We start from the raw sequence: 27,851 nt of genomic DNA on the forward strand, positions 1-27,851 counted from the left end.
AATGAGAAAAAGCAAGCTTAAAAAAATTGAGGACTGGAATATAAGCAATCATCTGCATCCCAGCTTTGCCTCAGGCAACTGAGACCTGTCTTTTCTGGGTATACAGACAAAGAAAGTGTCAGTATTATCCACATGCAAGCCTAGGAGAATTAAAGATTAGTGTCTGAGATTTGATATACACTAAAGAAAAACAACCTTTAAAAAAAAAAAAATCTTGCTTGGCTGTATTTTCTTTCTATTCTTTTTCTACCATAGCAGAAGTATAATTAAGATGTAATATTTATATCACATGAAGGGAATAACAAGCAGGAAATAAAAAAAATAATGTTTTTCCTCAAAGTTCAGAGCAGATCCAGGTAGTCTGAAAATATACAGAATATATGCAGTATTTACAAGCTTGTTAAAAATCCTTCCATTGCCTTCTAAATAGCCATGGAAAACCAACTCAGAATTAGACAGCATATCCCTTTGGTCTCTCTACTCTAAACAAATATTTTAACCATTCTATCAACTCTGAAATTTTATACTGCAGCAGTCCTTTATTGTACCTGTGTGAAAAATTTTTGAAATTGTAAAGCAATTTTCTATTTCTTCTATCTGCTTTCTATGGTTCTTTTCCTATACAGTGCCTGTTACAGCATTCTGACATTATATCTGTGGTAGTTACTACGATGAGCAACAACATTTGGTCCTGCCAATCTTCAAAATCTGTAAGTGGGCTACTGCCTGCAGGTATATTAACCTCAAATTTTTGAACTTCATATTACTGCTTGCCTCCATTGGGTATTTTGTTGCTTTCTTGCTCTGTTTCTTTGATCAAAAATGGATTTTCAGCTCAATGTTGTTGTCATTAAGTTTGCTACCTTTTTCCCCTTTTATAGCGTAAATCTGCTTTGTATGTGGCATTTTGAACTAACAAAATACAACACTGGAAAAATAGGCTGCACTGGAAATACTCCCTCAGAGAAGAAAGAATGCGTTGCATGGCCTTCATGTACCTTTTACTGCAGATATAATGAATCCATAACAGCAACCTCTTCCTCACCCACCAAACAGCTAGGTAGATGCAATTTACAAGCAATGGATTGATTTTAGCAAGAAAGTCTCAACTGACACAGGAAACGTTCACTTCTGTGTCTGCAGAGTTGCTGAAAATTTTGTGTATAAACTGGGTAAGACCTCATGGAAATATCCAGCTGAGGATTTAGCAGATGGTCTCTGAGCACAATATATCAAACAGTTCTGTGTGGTTCCCTAATGTTATGTTCACCTAATACTAAACATAAGCATGTGGGTAAGCATTTCATCAGTATTTGGACCCAAAATAATTATCTTCTTCTGAAATAAGAGCTTTTTTCAAGATTGTTTGAAAATGTTTACTCATGAATTATGTCTATGGTACATGTGTTTAAAACAACATTATAGCAACAATGACCTTTCTAGCAAGCTCCGAAGGATGTATTGAATTATTTTTAGATCATTATCAGTTCTATTAAACTGGACAGCTTTGTTTTGCATGGAATGCACCAACAGCATGCACACCTTCCACATGCTTGAATATTATTTGCGAGATTAAAAAATAAACCCATACGTTGAGATAGGTGTGTTTTCCTATGACAAGCAATAAACTGAAAAAAATGACCATAGAAAAAAAATCATCCAGACATCCTCCAGACACTCTGAGCAACTGAACAGTGTAAAGAGTAAATATGCATGTAAATCTGATCTAACAAAAATCTCCCTTTAGTCCCTCCATCAGACTTTCAGAATTCACTAACAAACTTATCACCAGACCCAAATAGTCCCATAATAGTAGTGAAGTGTCAACTCATGTTTAATTTTACACATCTAAATGTTCAACAAAGGCATAAAAGCAAAATCACATATACAGCTATTTAATGAGTGGCAACATAAACAACCCTGTCCTCAAAGCAATCTTGTTTGCTAAGAATAAACAGTTGGCAAGCAGGGTACTTTTCATTGATTCACTTCTCAAGATAGCCCTTTGATAGCTGATTCCTAACTTCCTTAAGGTACTGGCACAACTGTTGAGTTCTGTGTAGTTAACAAAGCTTTCCTTGTTTGGTATTGAGTTCATCCCAGGTGGGTTCAGTGACAGAGCTGGAGGCTAGAGATGCAGCTTCTGAACACACCACTCTGTTCCTTTCTAGTTTAAAAGCCCTTTCAATCTGCATGACCGTTCTGATCGTTATGCTACAGGGAGAGAAAACTGGACCAGGGAGATTCTGACATGATAGAGGAATCTATATCTAGAAAACACCATGATATTTCTCCAAATACTTGCTTGCTAATTCCCATCTGTGCTGCTCCTAAAATACATTCAAACTCCTTCTCTTGATGTATAGAGACTGATAAAAATGATACATCACTCAAGCATACATACACTATTCCAGCATCAGCTGCACTGTTTGTGATAAGAACCCAAAAGATTGTGTTTATCATAAAACTCTCCCAAGCTGCACTGATCTAATAATTATGAAAATTGCATGACATTCCCACAAACCTGGTTTCTTAACTTCAAATGAAGCAGTCTAAGGTACAAATATGCATGCATGCAACATGCATACACACAGAAAACGAAAGCAAGGCACAATTTATTTGGATCTGAAGATATAAAACAATTTTAATATTGAAATAAACTCTAAATTTTGGTTTATTTTCAGAGAGATTTTGTTAAATATTTCTGAACTGTCACAGGCAACAGAAAAAAAAATAAAAGAAAAATGCTACAAGGCGGTGAAAACCTTTTTTTTTTTTTTATGAATCCTTGAGAGCAAATATGCCTGACAAAGGAAGGTTTCATGGATAATCTCAAAGCTTTGTAAACTCTTCACTGTTCTCAGTGCAGGACAGCTTAAGAACATAGGAAACAGAAGAGAAATCTGTAGATGTTTGTCAGTAAAGTCTGCAAAATATCATATTGGAAAATATTATGCAGATATAATATTATTATATTGGAAAATATTAGAAATATTTTAATATTAGAAAATATTGGAAATTATAATTATTATAATTTGAAAATGTTATAATATTGGAAAACATTAATCAGAGCTCTAAATTACCAGAATCCCAGTCAGTATCAAGGAGAACATAATGCCACGCAGGTGTGTAACAAATAGTAATGACAAAATCAGATTAATAATATTACCTACCTGGGGGGGATGGGTACAGTCCTGACTTAGGGCCCAAGAAGGATGCACTACTAAAATATTACATAAACCTGGTTTCAGTGAAGCAAACTGAGATGGAGATGCTTCTATGGTAATTTTTCAAAACGACTGCTTTTACTGACTGGACCTACTACACTTCAGTGGAAGGAGTCTTGTCTAGTGTCTGCTTTTGGATGAACACAAAGAAATTACACTTCCTGCCTTAATATTTTCCTTATAATTGTATTTTGCACATGTACTCCATCCTTCCTAATTACTACTCCATTAAAAGGAATTTAAAAACTTTACTTTTATATCAGTGAGACTGACATTGTTCTGACAGAATTTGCACTCACATTTGTCCAAGTTCGGAGTATTTCAAAGAGAGCAGATTTCACTTACTAAGAAACTAACTGAGCTAGGTGATACAGAGCTTTCTACAAAGAACATTTCCTCTTAAAGTGTAACCCACAGTATGAACTTCAATGTTACTTGAAGTAACACCTACTATTCAGTTGGTCCTTGGCTAGTACAAGTTTTACTTACCTACTTCTCACGCTGAGTAGTTAGCGTGGAGAAGAAAAAAAGATCCTTTCTCATAGCTATTATGACATGGCATGTTTGTGAACAACTTCTACAGCCCTGGACTTGAGCAGAAACTCCAAGCTCATAATATGTACTTTATCAATACTCACCATAGCAATTGGGTAATAGTATTTGTGGATCTAAGCTGGAACAAAGCAAATTATTTCTGGACAAATAACAGAGCTTGAGGACTTGTATGAGTATGCAAAAAACAACTATTTAAGGTCTTGACTCTTACTGGGGAGGAATTGATCTATTTAAACACACAGATATTTTATTCCTTAAAACCCCCACATCTTTTGATTTTCAAAATTCTTTACCAACTTCACAAGAGCTTCCAAAAGCCTGCTGCCCAAGACCTCTGTCAATAATCAAAGTGAGAGCAACTAAGCCAGAAGTGGTTCATCCAAGACAACTGAGAAAATCTGGCATGTTGCTGAACTCCTGTATTTTTCAAAAAAAAAAAGGAAAATTATTTGAATTGATGAAATAAGGAAGGAAAAATGAAAAATTTATGTCCCTATATCAAGTTTAACTTTCTAGTGGAATAGGACTGAAGCATTGAGGCCTGAGTACCTATAAACTTCATACCTTTTCTGTGAAAGTTATGCAGAATAATTTTCCCAACAAATTAACATTAGTTCATTATCTAAACATCAGGTTTATTCATTGTTTCAGCACTTTGTATCAAAGTAATAATTTAGTTTGCCTAAAAATCATTCTGTTTTGAATTTGTTGGTTTGCTTTTTATTGGAATTCCCTTTCTTTTGTTCTAGAGGGGAAAATAGCAATTTAGTTCCCATTTTACCTCCTGAAAAGCATGCATTGAGTCAAAACTCTCTACACCTTTGTATTTATCTCCAGATCCATGCCAAAAAAAGCCTAGTATTTCCCACTTTTTTCTCAGCTTTTTCAATGTTAGGAATCTCTGAAAACTAAATGTTTTTATGGGCTTTTTTCCAGTTGCTTCTAATACGTAACAAACATTGACATTCTTCTCAGAACTCCAATAATTTTAGCAGAAAACTGTAACTTGCCCAGCATTTCTTATGAGAGGATAAACAGGTACCATTGTGCTGTAGAGATTGTAAATAAATAATAATATACTTTGTGAAAAGTAAAACCTGTAAGACTTTCATAAGCATGTGTGAATAGTAACAGGCCAGAGAAAGAAGAAAGGAACCATCCTCCCAGCTACAGGCAAGGTAGGAAAGAAGGGGAATATGAGAATAGATGTGAAATAAAATAAAACCAGAAGAAAGAAAAAAATACCACAGGAAAACATTTACTTTCAAAGAGCAGAAAAAGAGATTCGGGAAAAAAAAACCTTCATATCATCACTAGAAACTCAGTTGTCACTTTTGTTTTAACAACCATAGATTCTAAATCGTTAAAAGCCATCATCAGATGAATTCATGCTCCCTAGAAGAAACAATCTGTGACTTGGGAATATCAAGCTTCTAAAAGTCATCAACCCACCTTGCATACATTTTTATTGAAAGATAAACATGAAAATAGAAAATAAATATACTTCAGAATTCTTCCTTAAAAAAATTCTGTTCTTTCTATATAAATATTGAATTAAATCCTGGACAGGTATAGGTAGATGGGCCTGTAGCTTCTTCTACATTCATGACAAAACACTTTAACCAATCTGATATGTAATTCAGCTAAGGACCCAAGCAACACATGTAGAAAAGAAACAAATACTGTATAGTCTTTTCTCTCCTTCAAACAAAACTTGCCTAGGAAATTAGAATTAAGTTTAGTTTCATAAAATTTAAAGCACATAAGCATTTTCTGTGGATTTTGGTTTATGAAAAGGATGAATGCATTTGGCTGTTTTTATACTCTCCTCAGCCACGTTTGTGGAAGTTCATATAGCAAGAAAAGAACCCAAAACCCTTCCATTTGGGCATGCTACTACAAATTTTAAAAAACTGCTGTGACATAACAAAAAAATTGTAAAAAACTGTAAGAACATCAGATAGAAGATTGCTCCATTAACAGTTTAGCATCTGCATTTCATGTACATTATCTGTAATAGCACACAACTGTGTTCTTTAACAGTTTAGAATTTATAATATTTTCCTATAATAGCCACAAAGTACTTTTACAAACTAAGGGCTCAGATTTTCTGGAGAGTAACTATTTCAAATTAGGTGCTGAAAATATTTAGCTTTGTATGCTTCTAAAAGTCTGCCCTAAATGTAGCTGTACTAGGCCCTATGATGAAGAAACCATCTCCTACTCAAGCAGACAATCAACACTGAAGTTATCGGATTTGGGAGCTGAATCTTTAGTGCTTTTCCAATGACGCATTGCACAACAGGGTAATGCAAGTAAACTTTTTTTTGTTGCTCACTTATTTTTTATTCTTTGCACCTTGTTATAGAACCTAATGTTGTGATTCTATGGGCTTCCTCTCAAAAAGAAGGCAGTTAGGATTAGCACTACCATTTATCAATCATTTTCCAATTTACATGCCCTTTTAATCCCTAAATGCTGTTACCAACTAAAAAAAAACAACAAACCAACCCCCCAAAAAGACACAACCAAAACCATTCATTAGAAAAGAGTTCTGAACAGTAAAATGTGATATTTAAAAAATTAATAAAATCTAAAAGACAAACTTTTTTTTTTCATTTAGTTTCTTGCTTTGCTGTGCAGACCCTCCAATGCAATTAAGGTAAGTACCCAGCTTCCACAACAGAAGGGACTGTATTCAGCTGGATGTGCATAAGAATACCTTGACACTGGGACTCCTAAAAAATAAATTCTTCAGATGAACAAAGTAGTTATAATTCACAATATAGCCCATAAGTTAAGCATTTTTCTGCTCATAACTTCATAGCTCTAGATCTGAAACATTAGTACTTTTAACTATTGTTTAATATTTCAATTAATTTTGATTAGTTAGAATAATTTTCTGTTGACTCACTACTAGTGTCTCTAATATTAAACCTCATTATTTTTTATGGTAAAAAAATGCCAATAGAAATGAGAGAACCGAAATGAGATCATATGAAATCACTTTATTATGTTTGTGTAAAAATTAAGTATTTTTAAATAGACATGAATAACCTGAGATGCAAACTCAGATGTTGATCACCTATTATAAGTGCAAGGTCCTACACCTGGGTCAGAGCAATCCCAGGCACAGCTACAGGCTGGACAGAGAAGAGATTCAGAGCAGCCCTGTGGAGAAGGACTTGGGGGTGTTGGTCGATGAGCTGGCAGTGTGCGCTTGCAGCCCAGAAAACCAACCGTATCCTGGGCTGCATCAAGAGGAGCGTGACCAGCAGGTCAAAGGAGGTGATCCTGCCTCTCTGCTCTGCTCTCGTGAGACCTCACTTGGATAATAGTGTGCAGTTCTGGTGTCCTCAGCATAAAAAGGACATGGAACTGTTGGAACAAGTCCAGAGGAGGGCCACGAGGATGATCAGGGGACTGGAACACCTCCCGTATGAAGACAGGCTGAGGAAGTTGGGGCTGTTCAGTCTGGAGAAGAGATGGCTGCGTGGAGACCTCATAGCAGCCTTCCAGTATCTGAAGGGGGGCTATGGGGATGCTGGGGAGGGACTCTTCATTAGGGACATTAGTGACGAGACAAGGGGTAACAGGTTAAAACTCAAACAGGGGAAGCTTATATTGGATATAAGGAGAAAGTTCTTTCCTGTGAGGGTGGTGAGGCACTGGAATGGGTTGCCCAGGAAGGTTGTGAATGCTCCATTCCTGGTGGTGTTCAAGGCCTGGTTGGACGAAGCCTTGGGTGACAAAGTTTAGTGTGAGGTGTCCCTGCCCACGGCAGGGGGGTTGGAACTAGATGGTCTTAAGGTCCTTTCCAACCCTAACTATTCTATGATTCTATTTCCAAATGTCCTCTAGGATCCCGTACCATGTACACAGTGTAGAAGGCAAGAGTTTTGGACATCTGCATGTACCAGAGGAAATACACTGCTTTGTGCTCTCCATGAAATAACATGCACTGTTTTATATTAAGTACCCTATCTCCGTTGGGAACAACAGTAATTACATGCTAATTCACTTTAATGGTTCCGCATTATCAGCTGATAATCATGCAATTAACTGAAGTCACCACCAAGAAGTGTGAAGAGGTCAGAGAATCAGAACATATTCTAGTAAGTAGGGAGATCTTTAAATCAATGGTGTATTTTAACAAGAGCCAATAGAGAGATTTAAGGGGTGGTGTAATAATGATATAGGCTGACATCAAAATTAGACTGTAAAAGGACACAAAACACCGTAGAGATAATGTTCATAAACTAAGAAAACTAACCTGAAATGAGAAGAAAAAAAAACCCCAAACCATCCAACCACTTAATCTACAGAGGTGCCAGTAAAACTTCAATACATCAGATGAAAACCAAAATAGAGTTGAAAAGTGTGAGAAGTGCGATTATCCAAATCATGGAGAATTGACAGAAAAATCTACATGAGAAAGATTTTTTTTTCTTGCACTTTCAACCATCAGGACAATATTCTTTATGAGACATTAACAAGAAAAGTGTTAAGAGAAATTGGTAATGCAACACTGATCAACTGAAAACATCATTGGAAACCTGGAATTATGTCTGCCCATGTTGCTCACAAGAGCTAAGTAAACACTGATGAATATCACTTCTTTTTGTAACTTGTGTTTGAGTCACACATATCCTTGAATATGCACAGATGAAGAATTATGTGTCTTGTTTGCCTATTGCAAACATTTGACATTTCATATTCAGTCTGTGTTGGTTAGCTTTGATTAGATACATGAATTACACAGGATGTTTGCTCTTTGATTGGAGCCCTTAAAAATCAGGTTTTCAGGATGAATATTTACATGTACAAGCTCAGAATTTGATCATTATGAGTATCTTTTAACAGTCCATGAACACTGCTAATTTTCTAAACCATTTTTGCCCCCAAATTCTTGTGCTTAGTATGTACAGAGAGGGAACACAAAAAAAAACAACACCCCAAACCAGAATGAGCATTGTCAAACCAAGTCAATGCAGGTATTTTTTTTACCTTTAAAGTGCTTATGGTGGCCTTATATAACGATATTATAAAATTATAAGGAAAATGCTTTTTGAAACTATTGAAGGAATTCAAGTAGCAAGAGTAGCAAGAGTACTTAGAGAAAACAATTTCAACACATGATCTGAAATAAACTTAGCCCTTTAAAACTACCTCATTTAAAATTCTGAGTATTTTTGTCTTTCTTGTGTGCTGTTCCTCATAGAATCTCTATTTTGATTTCCAGACAAACTTCAACTATCCACATTTCAAAGTTGAAAGATTTGTGTTTCTGGAATTTAAGAACAGCTTTAGCTTCTTAAGTATTCTGCTCATGAAAATATTCAAAATTACTATTATGGAAGAAATAGTCAAGATGCAAGACTTTTAGAATTTGAGTTTAGGAAGGATTATGCACAGAAAGAATAGGGTGCGTTGAGGAAAAAAAAAAGAGTAAATGGAATAACATAATGAAAGAGTAAATGGAATAGCGTAATAAAAGAGAAAGACCTAATCAGATATAAACATGAACAGAAACCTTTGGGAGAGAAGTGATAGCTATGAATCAATTCAGATTTAAAATTGCATGACAGAGGATCAGAAAATACCAATCAATAAGGATCACTTAATAGCATCAAATGTCACTGAAAGATCCAGCTAGATGAAAAGCAATATCAAACTAGAATTAGTCAAAACAGATTTGTTGGGAACTTAAAAATGAAATATAATTTTTGATATATGATACTAATTAAACCCCAACTTTTTTCACAGAATGACTTTTGTGTTGGACCTTTCACATTATCCTTAATACTGCACAGGAATTTTTAATAGCAGTTCTAAATAAAATTAATGAGGTTAACAAATAGTATGTGGAAGTATCATCTTTGTAAGGAAAAAATGTTGTAATTACCATGAAGACTAGCCTGCTTACAAAGTCCCTAAGTATTTTTGAGCTATAACATGTGCCCTATTCACAGAAATTGTATGATGGTTCACCAAGCGCTTTTATTTGAAATTTAGTATATGTATACAGGCACAAAAAATTTACCAGTTGAGTATTTAAAATTTGAAAGTGTCTTCAGATAATTTTCAAAGGTGTTCTTTAATATGTGCAAATATTGTAATGTTCTTTAAGCTTTTCCTTTCTTTCCTTTTAATGAAAGGATATTCAGCTGACATGTCTCTGGTCAGGCAAATTCAGGAAATAGTATTTTTGGATTTGTTAAACAACGTTCTGGAATCTTAAATATAGCTGTTATTATTAAGTACCCATCTAAAGAAGAGGAAAGATAGCTAAAATATTCAGTAACATTAATTTATATGTAGCTTTTCTGTCAGTGTTTTTTGTAAATGTAAAGAATTCATACCTTGACTGCGATGCTATCATAGTAAGAAGAGATGGGGTTAGGCATTTGCTATATGCTTAAATGAAGATAAATTTTCAAGGTTCATTTACAAAATGCATCTTTATCAATACTCTCTAACTGCTAAAGCAAAACCTTTTTTACTTTTATACAGAATTATTGTTCCACTTGTAATTATTTTTGTTTCTATATGCATGCATACTGGGTAAGAATTTAACACAAATGTCTAGTCAGAGTAATTAATCTTCAGTTACAGCAGAAATCCAATTGAAGCACTTGCGACATTTGCATTAATACCAAATGAGTTCATGGTGATTAATGCTGTTTAAAAGATATCAGAGGAACTAGTATTGATTAAGCAATTATTTTGATGTACTGAAGTTTACTGTAATTTATATCAACTTCAGTTTTTGAAAAATTTCTGTGCACATCAAGTCTCAGCATTGTCTAATCTAGGAGTCATGACTGGGATACAAAATGTACCTTCTATGACAAGACAGGACATCTTTTTCCCAACTTAGAAGACTGCTAAATAACTGTTTTCATAGTGTGTTTTGTTTTATTTTTTTCTCCTGAGACCAGTTTCAGCAAAAATTAGTATCCTCATAAGCTTTTCCCCAAAGCAAGTTCACCTAGCTAATTCTCAAGGGGGATTAATATGAAATCCAAAGACTATTTGTGTTAATAAGGAAAGAAATTGGCTCTTAGCCAGCATGCCACATGCTTGACCATCTAGGCCTTCTTTATTGATTATTCTGTTGGAGTCTACTGCAACATCTCCCTGATGATTAGTTAAAATAAGCAAAAGCAGATGGTGGAATCTGTTTGCCATAAAATTTTCAAATGGGAGAAAGGGGAAAAAAAATAATCCCTAAGGGCATGGATACAATTTGACTTTTCCTTCATAATGTAATGAATAAATTTAAGGTTAACACAACAGTCTGGATCTAAGCTACCTAGATTATTGCTTTATATCCTGTTGGCTCAGATAAGAGATAAACCTTGCAAGAATGTAGGCATTATAAAATAAGTCTCCTAATCATTCTGTGGTTTCTCTCAATGTGTGTGCACAGGGAGGAAGTCTAGAGAACTTGTATTCTCTGCCACCAATTTTCCTTTCAGAAGACAAACAATCTTAATGTTTTTGAGAACTCTACCTTACTGTAGGTACCAAACCGAAAAAAAAAAAACAGGAAACCACCAAAATTACATCAACTCATGAATTCAAAGAAACATCCAAGACTAGAAATGCAGTGAGTTAGTATTGCAACTATTTGTTTTACTGCATGAGTGATATGACAAATCTCCCATCCAGCCACTTAGGTTGCACCAATAAAATGCTGAGATAATAACTACCATTAATTATTTAAGAATGTTTCAAAGCTGCATCAGGGATCCTCAGACTTTATATCAGGAAACATTTCTTCATAAAGAAAGTGGTCAAACACTGGAACAGGCTCCCTAGAGAGGTGGTCAATGCCCTAAGGAATCAGTAGTTTAGAGGTATTTGGACAGTGCCCTTATATATAACCTAACCCTTAATATAACCTAACTTTGGTCAGCCCCACTTGGACTAGATAATCATTGTAGGTCCCTTCCAACTTAAATCCTTTAATAAATAAAAAAGAAACCCACCAAAAAAAAAACAACCCAAAACCAAACTTGTCATAACCTAGAATCTCTTTAATTGAACACCTTCTGGCAGGGCCCTCTGGGTATACTGTTTGCCCTGCTTGCACAGGTAGGAGCTATGCCTGTCAGGCTGGCACAGTCCCACCTGTGTTGCACAACTCTCAGCCCCAGTTCATCTTCTCTTTTGGGCCAGATCAAGTCCGCCACTTGCTGACACCTTTCTTTGCTATAAATTTGAAATTCTGTAGCCGTGGTAGAAAAGACCATATTCTGTTGCCCTCTATAAAGCTCAGAAAACACAATATCATTTAAATATTACCACTAAATGTTGAAATAAACCAAAAACATCATCTGGAGTATCATTACTGCAACAGCGCAGGGATTACAGCAGGCACCTGTGGCATTACAGCTACAATAAAATTATCAGCAATTGTCTACTCTTTTTGCAACACAAATGTAGTCCCCCCAGTCTAATCAAGAGTAAATAATTTGACTAATATTTAAGTAAGATATAGACACTAATTTTAAGCAACCAAACAAGGAGAAACTAGTCTTATTCCTCAGATGGTGCTCTCAGGAACATACAACTTTAATTTACAACATGCAGATTGAAAAAGAAAAAAATAACTGGAAGAAATTAACATGATTTCTGTGTTCACAAAAAGTATCACTATAGTGATAGTCTCAGGAAATAATCTTCCCAGAAGTTATGCAGTATTACAAAACACAAAAAGGACACAAGCAATCTTACAACTGTGTCATAAGATTGTTGGATTTTAAGCTGTCTGGAGTGATGAAAGATGTCTGGAGGATCGTTAACCTGAGCCTCTGACTACATGATAGGGCAGATCATGAGAAGACACAGTCTGATAGCCATACAAACATAATTTTATAGCAATAAATTAAACTTTTTTTAATAAATGAAATAAAGCATTTATGCAGACTTTGATCTATTTAAAATAAATATAAATGGTGTTTTCATGTAGGCATATAAAATTTAGTCTTCTTTAGAACACTGCAGGCAGAATAAAGGACTTGAAGTAATGCAGCTTTAAAGCATTGCCTCATGATAGTCCAAACCCACATTCAGATAGAGAGGCCCACTGCTCACTTTTCATAAGAACTAAAGTCACTGAAGTCACTCGAGGGAAATTATTCTTTGTGGAAAATACCTGATCTCAGAGATGAGTGATTCAAAGGGAACTCTCAAAGCATCGTCACAACCACCAAAGTGCCTGCCTTGGACCGTTGGGTTAAAGCTGTTGAGCACAGCAGGGGCTCCACAGCAACTACGTTGCCAGTATTGCAGGTATCCTGCTGAGAGCAGGGAGTTTGATAGGAGTGAGTGCAAGACCTCAGCTTAGGCAATTATCTTTTGCCAGCTCAGCCTGGATACAGCTGGGCTGAGCATGATCCCAGCCAGCACAGGTCGTTGGAAACGGAAGGGGGGGAAATCCCAAACCAGTGTCTAAAACTTCACCAGCACCTGCATAAAATTTGAGTATCATGGTAGATCTGATTTTAAGTGTTGATGTTTGAAATATTCATAGACGAAGGAAACTACTCTCCTAAGTCTTCATCCTTCACTATTACGAGAGAAAAACTGCATGTGTCAAGGTACTAACATCCTGAAGTTACTGCTGCATGGAGGCCTATCCTAGATTTCCAGCATGACTAAGGTAATACACTCTGGGGAAAGACAAAACAAAAAAAAAAAACAATGAAACCCTTCGACAGGACAAAATGTTTTTCCTCTAAGTTTCCTGTCTCGTCTAAGTCTTTATATATTAAGTACTATATAAGTACTTTACATAATAATTGATATTATATCATAAATTCAGAGTTCCATATTCCAGCTGGTCATTGACATAAACAGCTACATCCCCTCCCTGTCTGTCTGGCCTGACTTTCCTAAAAAGCCTATAACCTTCCATTCCAAAACTCCAGTCATAGGAGCCATCCCACCATATTTCCATGATGCCAATGATATATCCCTGCAAATGTATGCACATCTCTAATGCCTCCTGTTTATTCCCCATACTACATGTTTGTGCAGAGGCATCTGAATGAAGCTCTGAATAAGGCCAACTCCTTGGCTGCAGCAGGTCTGCACCTCTCTGACCATTCATTACAGGTGTTGGTATCTAATTTATAGGATTGGGATGAATCTATTCCTCCCCCCCCAACAAGCCTACTTTAAAGCTGCCTTGACCAACCTGGCAAGTCTTTGCCCAAAGCAGCTCTTTTTCTTTCTTTGTCAGGCAGGCCCCATCAGCCTCCATAGACCCAGCCTCCCAATGCAAATCCCATGGTCTAAGTAACCCTGACTACGGCACCAACCCTCTAACCACTTGCTAATCTGCCATATTCAATTAGCCATTTTGGGGTCCCCCCTTTACCTGGAGGATCGATGAAAAAGCTATCTGAGCTCTAGAGCCCTCAACAACCTTTCCCAGAGCTCTGTAGTCTTTCTTAATTCTTCCCAGACTGCTGCTGGCTATATCACTGGTATCCAAACAGAGCACTAGAATCAGACGACAGTAAGTGGGACTTACTAGACCCGGCAGCCTCTCACCAGCCTCTCTGATCTGAACTCCTGGTAGGCAACGCACATCTCTCAAGAGTATGTCAGCCTGAGAGGTGGATGCCCCTGCATCTTTCAAAAGAGTCTCCTACTAGTATCACCCAATGCTTTTTCTTGGATGCACTAGTAGTTATCCTCTTTATTGGTGTGGCAACAGGTTGTTCTTCCATTGAGGTGGGTGCTACCTCATTAGACCCCTCTCAGCAGACCTGTGAAGCACTTCTGGGTGCAGGCATCAGACACTGAAGGAAGCCCCTTGCTTTTATTTGTCTACTTCCTTCTCCTTTTGTTTTCTTTGCGTGAGAAATTTCTAACCTCCTGAATTAATACCCTCCTTCCTTTTGGGTTTGCTAGGGGGATGCTTGAAGCCTCCACACAGTGGCCTGCAGGTACCTCACAGTTTGAGCTTGGAGCCAGCAAACCAGCTCCCTCTCACCTTCCCCCTTCCCCTTTAGTCTCTTGACCACCTGCTGCAGGAGGTTCTATAGCAGGGTGCAGCACGTACTGCTCGGTCCACCATTTATTCTTGTCTCAAGCGAATTGTCGAGGCACTTCCTACAATATGAGGTCTGCACTGCAGCCCTCCCTGTCAGCTCCGCCTGGGTGAAGACAGTAATCACCTCAGAGCTCCCAAACCAGGCCACAGCCCTGAAGTGAGAGCATACAACACTGCTTGTCCTGCCTACACACGCTGCCCTACTGCACACACGTTGACGGGTCACGGTCCCAGGGGCGGTGGTGGTCATCAGTGCTGGCACCGCCCCCTATGACTCAGATACACCGTGTGCAACGCTGCCATCCCATGGGCAAGTCCTTACAAGGAGTTCGGGTTTCCATCGTGGTTGTTGAGGACACAATGTTCTGTCCCCCATTCTGCAGGAGAAGACAGGTAGGTTAACACCGCAGTTTTCCACATGATTTCTCTGCTGCGTGGCAGGGGCTGAGACAGCCGTGAGGCGGGTGCAGTGCTTTTGGCTGGGCAGGCCCTGTTGCTAGTCCTCAAGACGTTGAGTTGCTGGAGCGGGTCCAGGAAAGGGCAGCAAAGCTGGTGAAGGGTCTGGAGACAGGTCTGATGAGGAATCGCTGAGGGAACTTGGGGGTGTTTAGTTTGGAGAAGGCTCAGAGGGACGTCTCTACAGCTACCTCAAAGGAGGTTGTAGTGGGGTGGGATCAGTCTCTTCTTCCAGGTAACAAGCAATAGGACAAGAGGTAACAGCCTCAAGCTGCACTGGGGGAGGTTTAGAATGGAAATCAGGAAAAAATTCTTCACAGAGTGCTCAGGAATTGGAACAGGCTGCTCAAGGAAGTGGTGGAATCATTGTTCCTGGAAGTGTTCAAAAAAGGGGTAGATGAGGCTCTCTGTGACATGGTTTAGTGGTGGTCTTGGCAGTCCTGGGGTAATGATTGGACTTGATGATCTTAAAGGTCTTTTCCAACCTAGTTGGTACTGTAAGTGCTGCTGCTGCACATGGCCATGGCCCGTTTATAGGGTTGGGCACAGAATGCCTGATTCTGAAGGGTTCTCATTGCTGTTCTGGCTGGTAGAGGCTGCAGTTCATGAAAGTTCATTGTAAAAAGTTCTCTGAAAATTCCCGCAGGGCAGGCAGGCAGCAGATGCAGAGACCTTTGCCCTGTGAGTACCTGCACAGGCTGCAGCCCCTCACTTTGACGGTGAGAAAAAATATCAAAGTAATCTTAGTTATTTTTCTGTTTCAGGCCAAATTCAAGGGAGAAATAAAAAAGAAAATATTCAGTTTTGAAAGGCAGAAGACCAAGAAGAGAATTTTTTGTCCATATATTACTTGATATTACTTGGACAAAAAATATGTCCACAGACATGTGCTAGTGTTCTTTTACTGGATTGGACAGGATTTAATAATGGCTTTGGAAATTGTATTTCAAACACAGGAGATTTGGTTTTCCAAAGTAGGCTAAGGGAGGTGTTGCAAGGCTGCTTCATGTAGCCTTATGCTGCAAATAGTGGCACATAGGAGTAACTGAACAGCTTCTATTTAAAAAAACAAAGCAAAACAAAAAAAAAAAAAAAAAAGGAAAAAAAAAACCCAACACCAAACCAAAAAACAATAAAGCAGACTCCCTCTTATTCTAGCAAAATTTGGGGAAAATTTGGTAGGTGAAGGAGCTGAAGTTACACTTGATGTCCAGGTGCCTGACATAGTGTCCTGGGTTCAGCAGTAGCAGTCATTTTTCTCCTTCTTGGTAGCTGGTGCAGTGCAGTGTTTTGACTTTTGGCCTGGGAACAGAACTGATAACAATGATGTTTTGGTTTGGACAAGGACTTTGTGAGCCTCATGCTCTGCCAGGGAGGAGGGGAAACTGGGAGGAAGCAGAGACAGGACACCTGACCCAGACTGACCAAAGAGCCATACCACAGCACGTCATGGCCAGGATCTAACTGGGAGTGAGCCGGAAGGGCTGGGAGACTGCAGGGTTGGAGGAGGTATCGGTCAGAGCTTGGCTGGGCTGGGGGGGGGGGGGGGGGGCGAGCTATCAGCCGGCTGGTGCTGAGGTGTTGTATTCTCTTCCCTTGTTATTTCCTTTATCATTGTTATTATTGGCGGTAGCAGTAGTGATTTGTGTTATACCTTAGTTACTAAACTGTTCTTATCTCAACCTGTGGGAGTTGCATTCTTTTCGATTCTCCTCTCTGTCCCTCCGGGAGTAGGGGGAGGGAAAGAAGGGGGGGTAGCGAGTGAACAAGCTGTCTGACTGGGTTTAAACCACGACACATAGTTTGTAATTTCACAGGTCTTTGTTTAGAGTTTCTACTCTATGTATCTGTCTAAACCCCAGCTCCCCCTCTCTGCCATCTTCCCACTCTTCCCCCCTGCCGCCCCCCCTTAATATTTTGGTCTTATACACGAAAGTAAATTTTCATAAACAGGTAAATTCAGTGGGGGGAGAAATCAGTCCTAAATATACTGCATCTAAATGTATACAAATATTGGTAATCCACTGACTTTTGTCTTTTTAAATGGTAATACAGTTCACTATCAATTTGAAGTATCAAATTAGCATTAGCAGCAGTAAAGAACAACTGGAGATGTTAGTAACATTTATTTCAGGAAAGACAGGTAAGTTTTATAGCAGCAATTTTATCAGCCATTTATTTTATAAATTTTATAAATGTTGTAAACTTTAGAATCTTGTAAATCCTTTAGATGGTATTTCCAAGGATAAGCAGAGATTGTCAGAAGTTAAGGGTGGAGTTTTTAATTGAAAATTTACACATTCGCCTGGATGTGATGAAATTTAGGTAGTCTGTTTTTTGTGACTGGCTTCTGTTTGTTTGCATCAATGGAAGCATATAATTGTCTTGATTACAGTTACACTAAAATCACACTTTTCTTTAAAAAAAAATACCAACAACCTTTTTTTTTTTTTTTCATTCATCAGATCAAGCAAACATTATCCACAGTTGTCAATTACCAGACTTTGTAACACTGGAACTTGTTGTTCCACCTGGGCATAGTCACATTAAAATTCAGAGAGTGGGAAATAATACCCAGTGCTGCCAGTCAGGTAGGAATCTTTTCCTCTGTTCAGCAGGAGCTTCTAGGTCTTAAAGTGTAAGATGTCTGTGGAATACTTTGGGATCTCTATATGTATGAAAGAACATAAAAGCCAGATACTGCTACTGCTGGAAGCCAGTGAGGAGGAAATACTAATCTTAGCCCAAAACAAGGCTGGCAGATTTTGCTTGGAAGTCAGATTTTGATATATAGCATATAGGAGCTAGAACAAATTATTATTTAAATGCTTCAATATGAATATGGCATGGAAATATTTTCAGTGATTTACCCAGAGTTAGTGAACCATGAAGGCTATTCTTAACCTGGTGTAAGTTAAAGATATTTAATTTCACTTATGGTTGATACAGACCTGTCATACTGAGAAGTGGTAGTGCACTGGAATTACAAACCTTTTAGAAAGCCCAGCAGTTGTATATGCCTGCCAAACAGTAGCAATACCATAAAGGAAGAGTGGCAATTTCTATACTTTGCGGTCAATTGCTATTTCTTGCTATCATGCATACTAAGGATACATTTTCAAACAAGTGGCTATTTCAGGAAATTCTACCTGGGAACAAGTACTGAGCTCTGGAACTTGACAAAATGATAATTTGCTCATCTCTTCTTGGGTGTTTTTCAGTAATGGATATGAAGCTTTTAGGCTCATCTACACATGTCTGAAATGAATAATTTATTACAATAGTACAGACTTACATTGTGACCCTAAAACTCAAAGAAGGTAATAGTCAAAGTCATAGATGATAAACTGGGCCATAAAACATGCTCATTCTTCTGCTGTCTTCATGAAATGATGCAATCTTGAATGGATGTAACTCTCTTTTTCTGTGTAGAATGTAGATTAATTAAAATGAATGAGAGACTTTTGTTCTCCATACTGGAAACATGAAAAGCATCTTAGGAACTTTTATGTGGATCACTGGAAAATAAATTCTCTTAGATGTGTTAACAAAATACATTGAATCATAGAATTATAGAACAGTTAGGGTAGGAAATGACCTTAAGATCATCTAGTTCCAGCCACCCTGCCATGGGCAGGGAAACCTCACACTAAACCATCTCACCCAAGGCTCGATCCAGCCTGACCTTGAACACCACCAGGAATGGAGCATTCACAGCTTCCTGGGCAACCCATTCCAGTGCCTCACTACCCTCACAGTAAAGAATTTCTTCCTTATATCCAATCTAAACTTCCCCTGTTTAAATTTTAACCCGTTACCCCTTGTCCTGTCACTGCAGTCCCTAACGAATAGTCCCTCCCCAGCATCCTTACAGCCCCACTTCAGATACTGGAAGGCTGCTATGAGGTCTCCACGCAGCCTTCTCTTCTCCAGGCTGAACAGCCCCAACTTTCTCAGACTATCTTTGTGAACCTTTTCTGCTACCTTCTAGCTTCTTACCTGGTTAGTCACTTGAATCTTCTCAAAGAGGGCAGTGAAACATGATTTATTCATGACCAAGTGTCCTGGGTTCAGCAGTAGCAGTCATGGTTTTTTTTTTCCTTTGTGTTAACTGGTGCAGTGCTGTGTTTTGACTTCTAGTTTGAGAGCAGCGTTGGTGAAGCCGATGTTTTCGGTTGTTGCTAAGTGATGTTTACCCTGACCAAGGACTCTGTGAGGCTCATGCTCTGCCAGGGAGGAGGGGAAGCTGTGAGGAGGCAGAGACGGGGCGCCTGACCCGGGCTAGCCGGGGAGGTATTCCATACCACAGCACGTCATGCCCGGGGTGGGGGGTAACTGGGAGTTACCCGGAAGGACAGGAGCTTCCGGCTGGAACTCGTTTTCTTGGCCGGTGGTATCGTATTCTCTTCCCTTGTTATTTTCCCTTATCATTGTTTTAGCTGATAGTAGCGGTGGTGATTTGTTGCTGGACTGTTCTTGTCTCAACCCGTAGGAGTTGCACTCTCTCGATCCTCCTCCCCGTTCCTCCGGGAGCGGGGAAGGAGAGAGCCCCGGTGCGGGGGGGGGGGAGACAGACACGGACCTTGATTGTTGTCAGCTCGGCACCACTCACTGGGAGTGAGTGAACAAGTTACCTGACTGGGTTTAAACCACGACAGTTCTTTTTTGGCGCCCGAACAGGGACACGAGGGGTTGAGATAAGAACAGATCTGACTGGATTGATAGTCACTCGTCACAATGCTGATTTATTGGCTCTCAAGGTTTTTCCTCTTGATCTCACAGTTTCAGTATACCATATCTTACGTCCATCCGGTATTGGCTGTATTAGTGTTTTTCAAGTGTGGGGCTTGGGCTAAGGTTTTTATCCCATTGTACTTTATGGTAATGACTTGTAATACAATAGAATCATTGATCATGAAACTGATCTGGTTTATGTTCCCAGTGTGGTCACCACCTTTATACTTTGGGAGGTATATGATGGAGGTGCTTAGCAATTACACATCTTTTTTCTCCTTCTCAGGTGCTCAACCTGTGAAGGAGACATCCTTTTACCCTCCTAGTCGTCCCCCCAGACCATTTACATTTGAGAGTTTTGAATTTTTTAAATGGCCTTTTAATGCTGTTGAGACTTGTTTGCTGATGGTGATGGGAATCACCATGCTAACACGCATACAGAGTGTGTTTTGCCCACTACTGATTTCAAGAGTTAAGCAGATTCAGGTTTGGGTCTTGTCTGGGGTCAAAAGACGATGTAGGAGGACCGAGAGATTTTCCCAGAGGCTGGACAGCCATGAGTGGCAGGGTGTGTGGGATAGTATGGGCAAGTATCTAGGTCAGTGGGCCCCTCCAGTATTTTGGAATTTCACTACCGAACAACTGCAAAATCCAGAAGAATTAGTAAAACACTTAAATGAGGTGTGTGGTCATTCTGGCCATACCAGAGATGGACAAATCACGGCAACGTGCTGGGGCTTGGCCTATGCTTACAGGGCCTTGTTCAACACTATCCAGCACCTTCAAAAGGAAAAGAATATCGGCGGATTTGAGGGCAAAGCGACAGTCGCTACTCAAACTTTGGCTGCAATGAACTGCGCAGCTACCCCAGTGGCAAGTACAGCAGCTGCTCAAACTTCAACTGCAACAGACAGCGCGGTTACCCCAGCTCCAAGCACGGTAGCTACACCACCCCCAGCAACAAGTACAGTCGCTACTCAAACCACAGTGATAATCACTGCAGCCAAACCAGAGGACCAATTCGTACCAATATCAGTTGCCCCTGTACGCAAGAGAACAAGCAAAAAGGAGGCAAAAAGGGTGAAGCGAGATGAAGAACCAATGAATTCACCACCCGGTCCAGAATCTGATCAGGAGTCATCATCACATGACGAAGAAGAAGAAGAAGAGGTAACTTCTCGACCTCGAACCTCAACCGAGCTGCGGAATATGCGAAAAGATTTTACCCGTCAACCAGGGGAGCACATCATCACCTGGTTACTCCGATGCTGGGACAATGGGGCCGATGGTCACGAACTAGAAGGTACAGAAGCCAAGCAGCTGGGATCACTTGCTAGAGAAGGGGGAATTGACAAAGCAATTGCAAGAGAGAAAAAGTCCCTCAGCCTTTGGAGGAGGCTCTTGGCAGCTGTGAAAGAAAGGTTTCCGTACAAGGACGATGTTACGAGTCGTTCGGCCAAGTGGACTACTATAGACAAAGGCATCCAGTCTCTGAGGGAATCGGCCATCGTAGAGATGATCTATCACATCAAGCCGAATAACGGGGATACACCTATAGATCCAGATGAAGTTGAATGTACACGACCCATGTGGCGAAAACTTACACGGAATGCACCGTCATCATATGCCCATTCATTGGCAACAGTGACCTGGAATGACATAGTACCACTAACAGTGGATGAAATGGTTCATAAACTCCGAGAGTTCGAAGACAATCTCACTCCTTCCATCATCTCAGCTGTGAAAAAACTGTCCCAGGACCTCGACAAATTGAGGGACGATGTATCTGATTTATCCAGCTCCTCACGTGTACCAACACGCGTCTCAGCTATTAACAAAAGACGTCCTATTATTCAAGAGAGGAGATACAGAAGGTATACGCCACGGGGTACCCTATGGTTTTACCTGCTGGATCACGGAGAAGACATGACAAAGTGGGATGGAAAACCTACTTCAGCTTTGGAGGAACGGGTGAGTGAACTGAAGAGGGGAGCAAGGGCCAAGACTGATCATCCCATGAGAGCTACGGCTTCAGTCTCTGGTGAGCAGTTTCCCAGATGGAGTGGAAGAGCTGATTTTACTCCAGCTCCTGTGATAACGAAGAATAATCCCTTTCAACACGACTTAAGTGTCCAATGCTGTGACGACCATTAGAGGGGCCCTGCCTCCAGCCAGGTGGAGGTAGGGGACAATCGGATTTACTGGACTGTGTGGATCAGATGGCCTGGCACATCAGTCCCACAGAAGTATAAGGCTCTAGTAGATACCGGTGCACAGTGTACCCTGATGCCATCAAGCTGTCAAGGGGTGGAACCCATCTATATTTCTGGAGTAACAGGAGGATCCCAAGAGTTGACTGTGCTGGAGGCTGAAATCAGCCTGACTGGGAGGGAGTGGCAAAAGCACCCTATTGTGACTGGTCCAGAGGCTCCATGCATCCTCGGCATAGACTACCTCAAGAGAGGGTACTTCAAAGACCCAAAAGGGTACCAGTGGGCTTTTGGTATTGCTGCTTTGGAGACTGAGGAAATTGAGCAGCTGTCCACCTTGCCTGGTCTCTCAGAAGATCCCTCTGCTGTGGGGTTGCTGAAAGTTGAAGAACAACAAGTGCCAATTGCGACCACAACAGTGCACCGGCGGCAATATCGCACCAACCGAGACTCCCTGATTCCCATCCATCAGCTGATCCGTAGACTGGAGAGTCAGGGGGTGATCAGCAGGACCCGCTCACCCTTCAATAGCCCCATATGGCCAGTGCGAAAGTCTAATGGAGAATGGAGACTAACAGTAGACTATCGTGGCCTGAATGAAGTCACACCACCATTGAGTGCTGCCGTACCGGACATGCTAGAACTTCAGTATGAACTAGAGTCAAAGGCAGCCAAGTGGTATGCCACGATTGATATTGCCAATGCATTTTTCTCCATTCCTTTGGCAGCAGAGTGCAGGCCACAGTTTGCTTTTACTTGGAGGGGTGTCCAGTTCACTTGGAACCGACTGCCCCAGGGGTGGAAACACAGCCCTACCATTTGCCATGGACTGATCCAGACTGCACTGGAACAGGGGCAAGCTCCAGAACACCTGCAATACATTGATGACATTATTGTGTGGGGCGATACAGCGGAAGAAGTCTTTGAGAAAGGGAGGAAAATAATCCAAATCCTGCTGAAAGCCGGTTTTGCCATAAAACGGAGTAAGGTCAAGGGACCTGCACAGGAGATTCAGTTTTTGGGAATAAAATGGCAAGATGGACGTAGACAGATCCCCACAGATGTGATCAACAAGATAACAGCAATGTCTCCACCAACTAATAAGAAAGAAACGCAAGCTTTCTTGGGTGCAGTGGGGTTCTGGAGAATGCACATCCCAAATTACAGTTCGATTGTAAGCCCTCTCTATCATGTGACCCAGAAGAAGAATGATTTTAAATGGGGCCCTGAGCAGCAACAAGCCTTTGAGCAAATTAAACGCGAGATAGTTCATGCAGTAGCCCTTGGACCAGTCCGGACTGGGCCAGATGTAAAAAATGTGCTGTACACTGCAGCTGGGGAGAACGGTCCTACCTGGAGCCTCTGGCAGAAAGCTCCAGGGGAGACTCAAGGTCGACCCCTCGGCTTTTGGAGTCGGGGATACAAAGGATCTGAGGCCAGCTATACCCCAACTGAGAAAGAGATACTGGCAGCGTATGAAGGGGTTCGAGCTGCTTCGGAAGTGATTGGCACTGAAGCACAGCTCCTCCTGGCACCCCGGCTGCCCGTGCTGGGCTGGATGTTCAAAGGCAGGGTCTCCTCTACACATCATGCAACTGATGCTACATGGAGTAAATGGGCTGCACTAATTACACAACGAACTCGAATAGGAAATCCCAGTCGTCCAGGCATTCTAGAAGTCATCATGGACTGGCCAGAGGGCAAAGATTTCGGAATGTCACCAGAGGAGGAGGTGGTGCGTGCTGAAGAGGCCCCACCATATAATAAACTGTCAGAAAGTGAAAAGCAGTATGCCTTGTTTACTGATGGCTCTTGCCGTATTGTGGGAAAGCATCGGAGATGGAAGGCAGCTGTATGGAGTCCTGGACGACAAGTTGCAGAAACTGCTGAAGGAGAGGGTGAATCGAGTCAATTTGCCGAGGTGAAAGCCATCCAGCTGGCCCTGGACATTGCTGAACGAGAAAAGTGGCCAGTACTTTATCTCTATACTGACTCATGGATGGTGGCAAATGCCCTGTGGGGGTGGTTGAAGCAATGGAAGCAGAACAACTGGCAACGCAGAGGTAAACCCATCTGGGCTGCTGCACTGTGGAAAGATATTGCTGCCCGGGTGCAGAACCTGGTGGTGAAGGTACGTCATGTAGATGCCCATGTACCCAAGAGTCGGGCCACTGAGGAACACCAGAACAACCAACAAGTGGATAAAGCGGCTAAGATTGAAGTGGCTCAGATGGACTTAGATTGGCAACATAAAGGTGAATTATTTCTGGCCCGGTGGGCCCATGACACTTCAGGCCATCAGGGCAGAGATGCAACATACAGATGGGCCCGTGACCGAGGGGTGGACTTAACAATGGACACTATTGCCCAGGTTATTCATGAGTGTGAAACATGTGCTGCAATTAAACAAGCCAAGCGGTTAAAGCCTCTTTGGTATGGAGGACGATGGTTGAAGTATAAATATGGGGAGGCCTGGCAGATTGACTATATCACACTGCCACCAACCCGCCAAGGCAAGCGCCATGTGCTTACCATGGTGGAAGCAACCACCGGGTGGCTGGAAACATACGCTGTGCCCCATGCCACTGCCCGGAACACTATCCTGGGCCTTGAGAAACAGATTTTGTGGCGACACGGCACCCCAGAGAGAATTGAATCAGACAATGGGACTCATTTCCGGAATAACCTTATAGATATTTGGGCCAAAGAGCATGGCATTGAGTGGGTATATCACATCCCCTACCATGCACCAGCCTCTGGGAAAATCGAACGGTACAATGGGCTGTTAAAAACTACACTGAGAGCAATGGGTGGGGGAACTTTCAAGCATTGGGATACACATTTACCAAAGGCCACCTGGTTGGTCAACACCAGAGGATCTGCCAACAGGGCTGGCCCAGCCCAGTCAGAACTTTTACATATTGTAGAGGGGGACAAAGTTCCTGTGGTGCATATGAAGAATTTGCTGGGGAAGACAGTCTGGGCTACTCCTGCTTCAGGTAAAGGCAAACCCACTCGTGGGATTGCTTTTGCTCAGGGACCTGGATATACTTGGTGGGTAATGCGGGAAGATGGGGAAGTCCGATGTATACCTCAAGGGGATTTGATTTTAGGGGAAAACAGCCAGTGAACTCAATTGTATACTGTTGCCTGCTGTGTAATGATTTTATAGCCCATCAACTAGATGTCTCCAGGTCACCAGCGACTGGCCCTGACTTCCCTCCAGCCATCATCCCAACAGAGAATGAACTTGGAACATCATGGACCGAATGGACTCGGCAGCATTATAGGGATTGGTCCATGCACTAAGAAAATGATTTTTTTTCCTCTTGGTCTGTATGTATATGGATGTATATATGTGGGAGAGCGATGGTGTATTGAAAATGTGGGATCTGAGCACGACGTGAATGGTATGGAATAAGGGGTGGATAATGTCCTGGGTTCAGCAGTAGCAGTCATGGTTTTTTTTTTCCTTTGTGTTAACTGGTGCAGTGCTGTGTTTTGACTTCTAGTTTGAGAGCAGCGTTGGTGAAGCCGATGTTTTCGGTTGTTGCTAAGTGATGTTTACCCTGACCAAGGACTCTGTGAGGCTCATGCTCTGCCAGGGAGGAGGGGAAGCTGTGAGGAGGCAGAGACGGGGCGCCTGACCCGGGCTAGCCGGGGAGGTATTCCATACCACAGCACGTCATGCCCGGGGTGGGGGGTAACTGGGAGTTACCCGGAAGGACAGGAGCTTCCGGCTGGAACTCGTTTTCTTGGCCGGTGGTATCGTATTCTCTTCCCTTGTTATTTTCCCTTATCATTGTTTTAGCTGATAGTAGCGGTGGTGATTTGTTGCTGGACTGTTCTTGTCTCAACCCGTAGGAGTTGCACTCTCTCGATCCTCCTCCCCGTTCCTCCGGGAGCGGGGAAGGGGAGAGCCCCGGTGCGGGGGGGGGGGGGAGACAGACACGGACCTTGATTGTTGTCAGCTCGGCACCACTCACTGGGAGTGAGTGAACAAGTTACCTGACTGGGTTTAAACCACGACACCGAGAAGAGATAAGAGAAGATCTTTCATCTTATTGTAACATGGGACTCACTTTGTCTCTAGAGAAGAATTTTCAAATGTTCTTAAAGAACAACCTCTACAGTTGATGAGGTATCATTGCTGATTCTGGGTTCAGAAAATTTAGAATTTTTATAGGTGCCTATCTGTCTCTAGTTATCCAGATCTTTCATTTGTAATCATCAGGTTTTTTTAATTGTTTGCTGCCTTTGTCCAGTGTCATTGTGATTATGCCTTCGGCACAGGCAATTCTAAATGACATCCTCATTTCTCACAGTTGGGATGTCACTGGATTACATAACTGTGCTACCCTAGTTAATGAACAACTGAAGCATATAGTTAAAATACTACCTTGGAGATGCAAAACCAAGATAAAGGACAGCCTGGGAAACATCAGAGCCTAGCCTTCCAGCTTTTCAAATATCAAATAATTTCACATGAGAAATGGGTGCCCAGTGCTTTGAAAACAGAATCAAAACCCAAGGCATAAGTCTCTCATTCTTTCAACTGTAAAGTTACCTTTAAAATGGAAATTGATCATACTAGCTATTTGTCACAATTATTTCACTAAAATAATGAAGGTAAAATCAGAAGCCACCAAATTTCTCATGTAATAACTCATGACTACAGATCATGACAATAGTGCAAGAATCTTAGTCTGATGCCTTTCTATTGAGTTATATTGATCATTCTCCTTAGAAAAAGTTTGGCTTGTTTTAGGATGTTCAAGATATCAGGGAGACAGCTGGGAATTAGAATTCCAGTAGGCCACTTCCTAATGAAAGGCAATTTTTCTGTCTTTAAATTATGATGTTCTTTATAACTTCTCTGTTGATGCTCAATATAAATCAAAGTCTTAACTTGAGTTTAAAGCTTTGTGTCTGGAAGTTCTATGGCATCCAGTAAAAAATACCATATAAAACATATCATGAGATCATAAGACTTTGCCATTCACCAAGTTCTGAATTTTTTATATTTCAAGAGTACTGATAATTCTATTGTAAATAACCTCTCATAGTTCAGGTCACTAGTGTAGACACAAGGTTTGGGGAAATTGAATAAGAAAAGCTAATAGAAGAAGAACACAGCTTTATCCTTTCTAGCTATAAAATCATTAACAATGAAATGTCCTTCCTTATAAAATCTCTCCTTTCTTAAGAAAAATGTTGTTACAATTTTAAGTCTAAAATTTAATTTCCTGTTTTTATTAAAAATAAATTTAGGTAGCAGGATTATAAACATTAGAATTTTAAATAACATTAAGATTCCTAAATAATTTATAATTAAATGAATGCTTGTGAGATTATTGTAATGATGAGCACATGCTAATACCTGAAAGACTGAAGCATTTGGGATACTTTCGCATAATTAAACAGTGATAAAACCTCACTTACTGTACCACTTCTTACACCATAAACTGTAAAACTTGTAGTTATACATGGAAGAAAAGATTCTTATAATGTCAAAAGGAGGGTATTTTTTATTGTCCTTTTCCTTCAGGATTTAAGTGTGTGTCCTGGGTTCAGCAGTAGCAGCCATTTTTCTCCTTC

This window comes from Pezoporus flaviventris, unplaced genomic scaffold (genome assembly GCF_033815535.1).
Source record: "Pezoporus flaviventris isolate CSIRO_AGI_PZ_B2104156 unplaced genomic scaffold, CSIRO_AGI_Pfla_v1 ptg000013l, whole genome shotgun sequence".
NCBI lineage: Eukaryota > Metazoa > Chordata > Aves > Psittaciformes > Psittacidae > Pezoporus > Pezoporus flaviventris.